Source organism: Rhagoletis zephyria, unplaced genomic scaffold (genome assembly GCF_001687245.7).
Source record: "Rhagoletis zephyria isolate East Lansing unplaced genomic scaffold, Rhagoletis_zephyria_1.1 Rzeph_scaffold_11303, whole genome shotgun sequence".
Lineage (NCBI taxonomy): Eukaryota > Metazoa > Arthropoda > Insecta > Diptera > Tephritidae > Rhagoletis > Rhagoletis zephyria.
The window spans coordinates 1-11,801 of NW_016168380.1; the positions used below are offsets into that span (position 1 = coordinate 1).

The window sequence follows — 11,801 nt, forward strand, 5'->3', positions numbered from 1 at the left end:
TAGTGGTATTCGCTCAATTCTATTGATCATCTGTCTAAAAGCGGCTTTTGCGGTTTTTGTAATATTTGAGAAGCTCTAGCAAAGAAAGCTAGAGCTCTCGACTGCTGTCCCTGGCCCTTATGGTCACTTATAGTCGTTTATTAACAATAAAAAAAAAAAATACTGGAAAAATGTGCTACTGAAAATAAATTTTTTTTGCCAAAATCACTTTTTGCTGTTCAATAAATGACTATAAGTGACTTTGGGGTCAAGATACAGGGATGGTATTTTCAGGGACAGTCGTCGAGAGTTCTGGCTTTAATTTAAGCCTAAGTGAAAGATTCTATCGCTAGAGCTTCCCAAATATAACACTTTGAGTTAAAAAAAAAATACCATTATATGGTAAGTTGCCGCATTTGTGGACTTTCAGACCTCTCTTGTTCAGGGGTAGCGACATCCTAAAAGGAATAAGTGTCAAAATTTTCTGGCCAAGATTTCAATTGGTTGCTTAAATGCTTTTATAGTTTTGCACCACAGTGTAAAAATGAGTGCATATATATAAATATGCATACGCGAGTTTATAGGCAAAACAAACGCGTTTACTGTTGTCGTTCAAGTGATTTTTTTACTAATTAAATTGCGCCTCTCTGTCGCAACAACGAGCATTCTTTTGATGTCAAATGCATTTACAAATATGACATTAACATACAATAGTTAATATGACATTTGCGTAGAAACTTTGGTGATTGGGAAAAGTACTCCAGTAAATCTGAACACAAATATGTATGTATGTATTTATGTACATACACTGCCGGAACAAAGTATTGGCACGGCATATTTTTCACAATATATGCAAGAATTTTTATTCTAATATTTTTCCGCCAAATTTGTATAAAAATATGGTTCATTCAACAAAAGCAAAAACATAAAAATGTAATTCCTAAACTTTGTGCTAAACTGGCGAAAATTCAGCGAATTTTCATGCAAATTTTCAACTTTTTAATCAGAATTTTTAGAATTTTTCTGAGTATACAGTTTTGCAGCCCATTAAAATTGAATTTTGACAGTTTTTTTTGTTGAAGGTGTTTTGCATTTTTTCCATAAAATTATTTTAGAAAAAAAAATTTTTGTATGGAAGAAATGCGTGAAAAAAATTTTCAAAAATCAACGGTAATTCGTAGCTACTTAAAACTTATACTTTATTATAATAAAAATGATTGGGCTATAAATCTGCATACTCAAAATTTAAAAAAGTCTGATTAAAAAGTTGAAAATTTGCATGAAAACTTGCTGAATTTTCGCAAGTTTTGGACAAAGTTTAGGAATTATATTTTTATGTTTTTTTGTTGTAGAATGAACAAAAATTTTACACAAAATTGTCGGAAAAATATTGGAATACAATTTTTTGCATATATTGTGAAAAATTTGCTGTGCCAATACTTTGTTCCGGCAGTGTATGTACACATCTAGAGCTTACTGGATGAACGTCACAATCAAAAAAAAATAAAAATCGAGTAAACACGTTTTTATTTTGTGTAAAAAATTCATAATTCTACCCGTAAATTCTACCAACCTTTCTTACAACTTTGCCGATTTCCGTTTTTATTTATTTTTTTTCTTAATATTGTTTATTGTTGCTGAATGTGGAAGATCTAACGTATTGCGCAAAAGTTATTGTTTTTTGCTTTTACTTTCTACAAAATGCAATCAGCTGTAAGTTACCTTAAAATCCATCTCAAATCTACCTGAAAATGTAGGGCAAGTATGTTGTAGGGTTTGGAACCTCAACACTGCCAAATTTAGTGTACACAATACAAATTAATTTTCTTGATTGCTTTAATACTAGCACCTCAATACTTCTTTCTCTGTCTTTGATCAATTCGGCACTTTACGTTGTTTGCCGTTTATCAAGGTGGGTACACCATATCCGGTTGTCATTCAGCGTGCGCTTGTTTTCTCGAATATTAATGTAGTATCTTTTTTGTTACTCTTTGTGTTTGCAAGTTTCTTGCCAATTTACTTATGACTCAAAATGTAGATAAAATGTATATACAATGAGGTGATTCACAAGGTGTCGCACGGTGTGTAACGAGTGCGGTCAAAAATAGTGGAAGTGAAGTTGAGAAATACGGAAAAATTTGAATGCCATTCGACAGTAAGTCATCGAGTATAAACCGAACCTGTGTAAATATTTTTCCAAAATTTTGATTCACACTATTTTTTTTCGTTTTTCCACATTAAAAGTTTATAAAGTGAAATATTCATAAAGAATTAACAGCTTTTATATGCTGCTTTCAAAATGTAGCGATTCCAATTATTACCAGTTGTGCCAGTCCTGTTTGCCATTTCACCGAGAATAGTCGAACGCCAGAACAACACATGTAAAATGTGGAAATCTATTTCGAAAGTCATGGTTCAGAGTGGTCATATGCTGTTCGGTGATGAGGCCCCATGGACTTGCCAATATGCAAAATTGCCATATTTAGAGTGAACAGAATCCTCGAGAGACTCGGAACGCATTGTTACATACACAAAAACTTACTGTTAGAGGTGATTGATTTTTTCAATGAAAGCTTGTAAAACTAGCAAGAGACCAGTTGAGCCCGATTTTTGTATTTTTATTTGTTTGTTTATTAAAAATCAACGCGAACTCTTAAGGTGATTTCGTTTCTTCCAAAAAATGTTGTCTGATGTTACACTCAACCCTGTAAAGGGACATTTTTTTGCCCCTTGTCCTTCTCTGGCTCACGCATTTCATAATATTGTCGGAAACCTTCTCCCCTGAAAAAGCTTCAAAGGGCAGAGTATGTGCCTTTTTTGCCTTACAAGAGTGTGAACCGTTTGTCTTTGTTTTAGAATCGAACACGAAAAGAGAAAGGGGCAATCAAAAGGCAACATTCTTTGGTAGAAACGAAAACACCATTAGCCACTTGCAATTTGCATTTTACTAAAATGTAATGACCTATAAAACTGCATACCCAAATTTTTTCTAAAAACGAAAAAAAAAATTTTATATATAACAAATTTGAAATTTTTTTGTGAATTTCTTTTTCGTTTTCGGGGAGCTTTAAAACTGTTTTCTACTAGTTTTTATTATGTAGCATTTACTAACTGGAACAGGAGAATCGTATTTCTTCAAAATTGCTACTTTTTTGCACGTTGCACTCAAACATTTTGTATTAAATAAAATAATAATAATCAGATTGGTCCAAAAATGAAGGCTCCAGTGAATTATCACTAAATGCCAGTTTTGAACCACTATGCAGCGGTTATTAGAATGCACCTCTTGTTTTGCATAAAAAAACAGTTTATATACGTTTGTGTCTGTTTGTGTCTGTCTAATACATTACCAAGTTTCTGCAACTACTTGGAAGAGTCAGAAAATTTTTTTTTGTCGCAAACAAGAATTATTCTTGAATAAGTTAATAGCGAAAAAAAAGTTAAATAAGCCTTCTGAACTCGGACCATAAATACGAGTTTTGCAAATATCTCGACCCCTGCGCCACCTAGCGGATTAATTCATCTTCAGATTGATTCATCGGTTTCTGAGCTAAGTTTGAAATTTCTTGCTCATCGGGAAACCATACAAAACAAAAACCATACTTACAAAGCAAGTTAAATAATAGTTAAAAAATTCTGCGGCTTAAAATTTTTTTAAATTATAATTATAACTAATTAAATTTTTTAGTTTTAAAATTTATACTTTATATTATGCAAAAACTTTGTATATACATATGTATTTATTTAGTTTGAAAAATCCCAACACTTTCATTTAGACTCGAACGTCTTCACACGCCACCACGTCCGTCTTGTGTGGCAGTATCAAGGTTTAAAAAAAAATTCAGATATATTTTTCTGATCTGGCGTCCATGGAAATGGGACCTTGGCACAAAAAATTCAAAAATAGGTGTTTCAAATTTTGTAAAAGTTCATTGCATAATGTTTTCAACTCCAAAAAATATTCAAACTTTTTATTTTTTTGAGAGTCATTTTGTCCAATGAGACTAAGCTTAAAAATACCGTTACTCTGATTTCGCATCTGTTCTCGTTTTCGAGTAATTCGAATTTGTTAGGTTATGTTCGGTTAGGTTATGTTCGGCACTGGTACTATGTTCGTTGACAAGTTAGGCTTTTCATCTATCTTTTCATTACAAAAATACATAGTTTACGAGTAAACGCTTGTTTTAAGTCGCATTTTTCTGTACTGGAATTTGCATGAGCCGCATCGAAAAAAAAATTAAACCTTAACTAAAGAACTAGTTTCTCTACAAATACATAATATGTATTTATTTTAATTTTTACATTCTAGTACATTTACTACATCTGAACTTGCAAATAACTCGCATTCTTTCTCTATGAATCACAAAAGCGGAATAAATTTACATAAAGCCAAAGCTGTTATCTGCATAGTGGATTGGCTAAAGGAATAGACTTAGGGTCCCTGCTTTGTTAGCAAGCGATATTACTGCTAATTTTTATCACTAAATTTATGTATGTATGTAGATTTATATGTTTATTAATTAAATGTTTTGCATCTTATCGCAATTCAAAAGTAATATAATGACTAATACATATCAAATAATTTCAAAGAAACTGCATCAGCCATTCATCCCGCATGAACCACTCATTCATTGCCTTAGTAAACTGTGGTCGTTACATGCATGATGCGGCATGTGTCAGTCTGTGTCAAATTCTTCTCTTTACGTTCTCGGCGAGTGGTTGGAAGAGAAGCTTGGCCAAACAATTAGTAAACTTGAAAGCGCGATATATTTTGTTTTTCAGTTTAGGTTTTCCCCTTAGTGTAGTTACACGTATTAAAGTCAATTATTTAAAAAAAATTCAATTTACAATTAGTTGTGCGAGTAGAAGTGAATTTGTAATGGTATACTCATACATACATTTTTAATGACCAATAAAATTAAAACAAACATGAATCATACATGAGTATGTATGTATGTATGTATGTATGTATGTATGCACTTCTTGCGAACAATTTAACAGCAGTGTCATTTATGAATATAACGCATTAAGCGTATCATTGCCAAAAGAGAAAAAAAATGCCTATGCCTGTTACACATAAAAAAAGCGAAAGTTATGCAAAGTAATCAGTTAACTTTCATATATGTACATACATACATACATATTGTTTATGGGACGTTCCAAGTTAAGCGAATCATGTCCGCGGTAAACAAAAAATTAATTCACCGAAAAATATAGAAAGAGCGGACCTATTGAATGTTGAATGAGTCCGAGTACTTTAAAAGGTGCTGTGCATGTTAATGGAATTTAACCTGGCAATTCTACGATGCAGGCTGAAATCTATGACCTTTCATAGGGAATTCGCAAAGATTAAAGTAACCAAAAATTTAAACAATCTAAAACGTTTTCTGAGCCTAAAGTTAGATGAGACTGAGTCCATTCATTGATTTATTTCGAGTTTAAAGAGCTGCTCAAAAAAAGAAAAAAAAATCACTGAAAAATTTTCACTCGCTGGTCGTTTTACTAACCGACTTAAAAAAAGGAGGAGGTCATCAAATCGTCGAAATATTTTTTTTTCTTTTTTTATGCTTGTTATCGGATAAGTTTAAACCACGTTTACCATTTTTGATGATTCTTTCCTTATCGAAAAGGTGATACCTCAAGGGTGGTCCCATACGAATTAAGTTCCGATCATTGAATCATGAATAAACTAGCGATACTTCGATAAATTTTGATATGAGCATTGGAGTCGATAGTGTTTTTTGTTTAAAAATTACTTATTTTTTAGTGCAGTGCAGTGGAAAATTTACGTATAAAAGTAATAAATATTTTCTCGTTCCATTTTCAATAAAACATTTTAGAATTTTTAGATTCTGGTATATAAATAAAGTAAGTTTATTGGATTATTATAAGAATCCGATTTATTCGGTATCCGAAAAATCAAGATTTCAAAAAACTGCCTAAAGATATTTATAAAAGCTTGTAGAAACCGTTTTGTTTCTGGCAGATAAAAATACTTTGAAGATCACATAAAAAAAAGAATTTCAAATATTGACCTACATTTTGTTGTTGTTTTAGATGTGTGTTTGAGCATTTTCTCGATCCAATGTCTGGTTTTAAAAAGGTACAATTTTTGGTTACTTCAGTTTTTGTAAATTTTTCCAAGCCTTATTGAGTTTTGCAAATAACTGTTTGAAATATTTCAAAACGGCACTCTATCTTTTTTATTTGGCTACTTAATTTTCTGCCCTCGATCATGATCCCATTGACATGGAATGCCGCATATGTGTGCTATCTCTCACTCACTTCAATATTATTCTAACTCAAAAAAGCAAATCTCGAGATAAACGGCTTTAAATTTTTAATTTACATATATCTACTGCCGTAGTTAAAATTAATAAATACATATATTGTTCTAGTGAGATACTGGGGGTCGATAAAGCTTTGATATTTTTACACAGCATTAAAGAATTATGACACTACCCTGCAGAAAAAAAATGATCAATTGATAAAAAATAACCCAATTGTAGTTAGCTTTTTTGCGGGATTGTTATAAAATAGATAACTTGTAGTCAGCTACAAAAAGCTTACTTGAAACTAGTTGACAGGTAATGCAGGAGTAATGAAGGAGATTGTTTTCTTTAAACGCGTTTCTATTTAAATATCCTGCACTTCGCAAATACTTTTTCGAATTGACGGCAGATAAAAGGAAGATCGAAATTTCATATTATCATTTTGAAGTTATGTCTGACGGAGTTCGAATATGGGACCACCTACAGTAGAATATGTAAACAAATATGAAATGTAATAAAATAAATAAAGTAAATACAAATAAAAATATAAAAATAAAAATAAATATTTTGTTTTTCCTATTAATATTTTATGACCAAAAGTAGTTAGTTACAAGTTAGTTACATCAAATGCAGAGGTAACCACCCTTGACTACATCTAATGCAGAGGAAAACCACCCTTGACTATTTCGCGGCCATCGCCATAGAAATATAGTTAGCTTTCGTCAAAGAAAATATACAGATAATAAGTGACTTTTAGCTCCTTCCTAATCAACTTAAAGTTAGCTTATATAGTTAGATACATTTCCTGCAGGGTATTGAAGTAAATGAGCGATATGTACATATGCACATACTTGCATAAAGTTTTCGTGTGTGAGTCAGAGTTTCTTAAGTCTGCACGTGCTTTTCGTGTAACAGACATTTTTATTATTGCTTTCGTTTTTTTTTTTATAAACTTCACTAAAACGTGTGGACGATTGTTTTCTAAAATAATGTTTATTGTGTTTATGCATTTTCCGTGGTAATAAACAATTCCAAAATATTATTTGTTTTCTTTTTGCTTGAAAATGTTGAGATTTTTCTCGCTTTCCACAGCAACGTTGAAGAATTTTGGCATTATTATTCTTTGGTGGTTGATAGAGACTAAATTAATGTATTAACCTATGTGTATTTATGAGCATATATGTATACTACATACATACATATACATAGTACATATAAACATTCATTGTACCTCAATGCGTAATGAATTGTATTTTTTTAATTTCATACCTTGATGCTCTGTAACAAGGTTCAAGGTGGCCGAGAGTTTAATGTACGCACGCGGTCACACAAGGCAAAGCATAAAATATTTACTTGTTTCTGGGTTAACAATTACCGGCCGACTACGCATATTTAGCCTTAGTCTGCTTCGCTATTCGCACGCACTTTATGTCTGCTGTCTCTTCTATAGTCTGGCAGTTATTGGTTGGTTTTGGGTCTTCTAAGCAAAAATGGTTTGGGAATGAAGTATATAGGGTGTAGCTTTTGGCACAAGTAAGAAAAAAAGACTACTGGCAATACTCGCTACTTTTATTTGTATAACAAAGCTATGGAAGCAGCCTATAGTATAAAAAATGCTTACATTTACAACTAGCAAATACCCAGCGTGGCTCACTGCTTCTTAAACGTATTTGTGTGCAGTTTAATACCCGTATTCTAATATTTATTTTATCATTTTAATTGAATAAAATTTTTAAAACTGGTGGCAACCCTCCCCAAAATATTTTCGGCAGTAAAATTTCCTAAATCTCTTCAGTTTGATATCCATATTGCAATATTCCATTTATCTTATCAATTAAATTAAATTAAAATTTTCAAACAGGTGGTAACCTTAAAGAAATATTTGCGGCTGTAAGTCTTTTTTTTTAACTTCTTTCTTTTGAAAGCCATATTGCAATATTTACTTTAACTTATCAATTTACTTAAACTGAAATTTTCAAAAAGGTGGCAACTCTCACATTTTTTCTTGCTATATTTTAAGTTGGACCTCTAGAAATACATCGGTGAATATTTGCTTTCAATTCCATGTATTAGTTTTCTGTTGATGCGTGTTCAAGTATTCAGACAGACAGCCAAAAAAAATCTAAAAATTGTTGATTTGGGTCCCGTTGCTCTAATAAAGACTCTCCATATTAATTTTTCTTTAAAATCTATAAATCGATAATTGTCCTGTTAGCGTGGGCGACGGGTGACGAAGAAGATGGAATGACAAACGGTGTAAGCTTTTAAACGACTTGAACATAGTTAAGCGCATAAAAATATATATATGTTGCTGGCTTGGGCGTATTGTACGCATGGGTGACGAGACTCCAGTGAAAAGATCCCTCAACTCGGCATCCATGAATGGCGCAAAAGGATAGAGTAAATTGGCGAAGTTTTTGGTCTCAAAAGAAGAAGAAGCAGTATAAGATACCAGCATTGAAATAACCACAAAGTCACTTTAACGGTATCTAAATTTGGCAAGGCATGACCGAAATTTGTACTAAATAAATCATAAATAAAATACATCAAATTAATGAAGTTGTGATAGAAGGAAAATTCGTTTCACCAGAGGAGCTGCGATCCTACTCAGTCCAATGGAAAACGTGCATCTCGCGACAGCTTGATGTCGAAAATGTATGAGGAAGAAGCAGCTAAGAAAATTTTCTCCAACTCGCCATCCATGGGTGACAAATGAAACCAAGGACATCCACGAACACAACGGAAGGACCAAGTGCAGAAAGACCTGTATACAATTGGTACGAGTATGAAAAACTGGCGTAATTTCGCGAAAGAGAAAGGCAATATTAAATTATTTTTATAGGAAAATTTGATATAATTAGTTGATTCATTATTGTTATTAGTTTGACTCAATAAGTTTACACTTTAATATAGTATAATTAGAATTACTTTGAATTAAAATTAACATACTTAAATACTTGCATACCTATGTATATTGGGAAAGATTTACGCTGTTGCATATTCTGGGTTGCATAAGAATATGAATAACTATCAGCTCTCGGTAAATAAAAGCTATTCATTGCAAAAAATTATACACGAATACTTAGCACGATTTTTGTACTGTTAATTTGCAATACCAAGCTATTCAGCTAAAGCCTGCGATGACTTTTTCATTTTCATTTAAATTTCCTTTTTTTTTTTAGTTTAAAATTCCCTATACATGCAATTTCTTTTAAAAGTGTAATGGATACCTTCTCACTGAAAATAGTTTAACACAACTAAATTTTATACATTTTCATTTTGCTTTTATTTTTTTATTGTATAATTTTAAAAATGTATTATTCATTGATATGCTGAAATAGCAAATAATTAATTCACATCAAGTAATCGAGTGAGAGCGGAAAGCTAATGTGTATTTAATGCTGGTTGAACCCTTACACACCTACCATAGCAATAATACATATTTTCAAAGCGTATCCGTAGATGAATCCATATTTTTTGTATAAAAAAAAAAATTGTGAAATACGACAAACATAGTTAAAGCGTTCTATAGTTTTCATATTTGGCGCTGTCTGGTTGTGTGAGTTAATTTTAGGCGTAGTTTGGTAAATGGCGAAATAATTGTACTTTACTATTAAATACGTATAATTGTTCGTGTGAGTACACGCGTAAGCATTAAGATTGACTTTTAAATGAGAGCAGATATCCTCCTGATAAGGACGGAAATTTCGTGTACAACGAACATTAATGTATAAGTTTGAATGGTTTTATAGTGGAGCTTATTGCGTACAAAAGTTATAACGCACATTCCCCAGAACTTGCCTAATATATGTACCACACTTTCCATGCAAACAAAAAAATCGATACGGATTTTCTATCGGAATTATTAAGTGTATGCATGAGCTGGACGGAATAGAAAATATGTACATATAAAAGTCGAGTTTTTTATAAACAAAAATGATGTTGCTTTTTAAAAATATTTTTCCCAAAATATCACCTCGTATGATAGAAGAGTTTAAGCTAGAAGATCAAGGTCAATTTTTCTTTCTAATTTTATCAACGGAATCTACAAAATCGGGCAGGTTCTGCAATTCACTTCCGAGTGAATTTCAACCCCTGCCAATTTAAATTCAAAGCGAATTTGATTGAAATTCACTCGGAAGTGAATTGCAGAATCTGCCTGAATGAGATTCTAAGAAGTATTTGCACATCGGTCCAGCCACGTAAATCATAATATTTTGTAGGACGGCTTAAAATATAATAAATTTTATAATTCCAGTGTGAAAACCGAAACTCTTTTTTTTTGGTGAGGCCCTATAAAAGGCCCTACACACGCATTGATTTATCGGCCAACCAGTTGACCAACCTACTTAACAAAATTCCCTACAAACGCATCAACCAGTTGGCCGATTTCATTTGAGTAAGAGTTTTTGAACTGTGAACAACCAAACGGCATCGGTGAACTTTTAAGCTATGCTAGGAATGCTTCTTATTTGTTGTTGTATTTGTTATTGCTACCGCCTCCGTGTTCATAAATTATACGCATTTTCACCAGTGAAACGAACCGAAAAACATATGTCAATGTTAATGCACCTTTAAAAAAATAAAATCGAATTTCTGCCTCAAAAATCAAAAAAATTTGATTTTCTCCAACCTGACGAACAACTTGACGAAGGTTTGCCAACTTGCCTACACACGGCTTATTTACCACCAACTTCTAGCAGTTGGCCAACTGGTTGGCCGATAAATCGATCCGTGTGTAGGGTCCTTAATGTATGTATGTATGTACATACATATGTATGTGTATTTATATCCGCCTCTGCCATCCGTACGTATACGTAACACTGAACCAGCAATAAACAGTTGGAGCACTGATTGTATTTCATTTCAGTGGATTGTAAACTATTTTTTACGGTGACCAGACGCGAATCGATTTATAAAAAAAAAACATAGGTAGACTTATAAAATATTTTGTACCAGCTGCTTGTGCTTAACGATACTGTGTTTGTAATGTAAAATTTATTTCAGTGTCTAATCCATTTTTCACCTACAGGTCGCTACAAAGCTAATCTTTTCTAACCTTTTATTCCTTTTAAACTGTTTTTACCCTTTCCTTTCTATTTTTTTTTTTTTTTTTTTTTGAAATAATTAAACGAATCAAATCGCTTAAGCACTGGATGGGAAATAGAATTTAAACACATCAAGACTGACTGCCCAGGTGGCAGCAGTAGATCAGCTAATTTGCTTTTTATGTCCATTTAATTTTTAAATTGTCAATTCTTTTTACGTTTTACTCAGAAATTTCGCGCAACTTGCGCTCGTTTTTTGCTTCCTGTTCGATTTGCCTCCGAACACACTCATATTTTAGAATCATGAATATTTTCGTTTAATTTTCATTGAAATCAAGTTTTTTTTTTAATATTCCCACATGGGCAACAAGAAACTTTATTATGTAACGTCGTGTAGGCTTTGTTTCTGCTCCTCAACGGATTAAGAAAAATACTACATAATTTTCATTTTAAATTTTTAATTTCCAATCGCCACTTGTCGTGGAAATTTGACGGTGTGCAA

General features: G+C 32.2%; 1 long non-coding RNA gene across 1 annotated transcript; it reads left to right on the forward strand.

Annotated features, from left to right (window-relative positions):
• The first annotated feature begins 4,463 nt into the window (after positions 1-4,463).
• On the forward strand, positions 4,464-8,317 carry LOC108376992 (uncharacterized). Its single transcript, XR_001849293.1, has 3 exons — positions 4,464-4,474; positions 4,780-4,790; positions 8,235-8,317. It is a non-coding gene; the product is annotated as an uncharacterized LOC108376992 (long non-coding RNA).
• Positions 8,318-11,801: the final 3,484 nt, after the last annotated feature.